A 446-nucleotide genomic window follows, 5' to 3' on the forward strand; every position below is an offset into this window, starting at 1 on the left:
ATATCCCCACGTCCCCATGCAGGGGGTCCCCACGTCCTCTTGCAGGGGGTCCCCATGTCCCCATATCCCCATGCAGGAAATCCCCATGTCCCCACGCAGGAGGTCCCCATGTCCCCATGCAGGAAATCCCCATATCCCCATGCAGGAGGTCCCCATGTCTCCATGCAGGAGGTCCCCAAGTCCCCTTGCAGGGGTTCCCACATCCCCATATCCCCACGCAGGGGCTCCCCATGTCCCCATGCAGGAGATCCCCATGTCCCCATGTCCCCATGCAGGAGGTCCCCACGTCCCCTTGCAGGGGTTCCCACATCCCCACGCCCCCATAGCGGGGGTCCCATCTGTCCCCCGGGGGTCCCGGTGCGGCTCACCGCAGTGCGCCAGCAGGTCGCTGTGGAATTGCAGCAGCTCCCCGCGGATGTCGGGGGGCACGGGGCAGTCCTCCTCGT

This window comes from Meleagris gallopavo, chromosome 2 (genome assembly GCF_000146605.3).
Source record: "Meleagris gallopavo isolate NT-WF06-2002-E0010 breed Aviagen turkey brand Nicholas breeding stock chromosome 2, Turkey_5.1, whole genome shotgun sequence".
Taxonomy (NCBI): domain Eukaryota; kingdom Metazoa; phylum Chordata; class Aves; order Galliformes; family Phasianidae; genus Meleagris; species Meleagris gallopavo.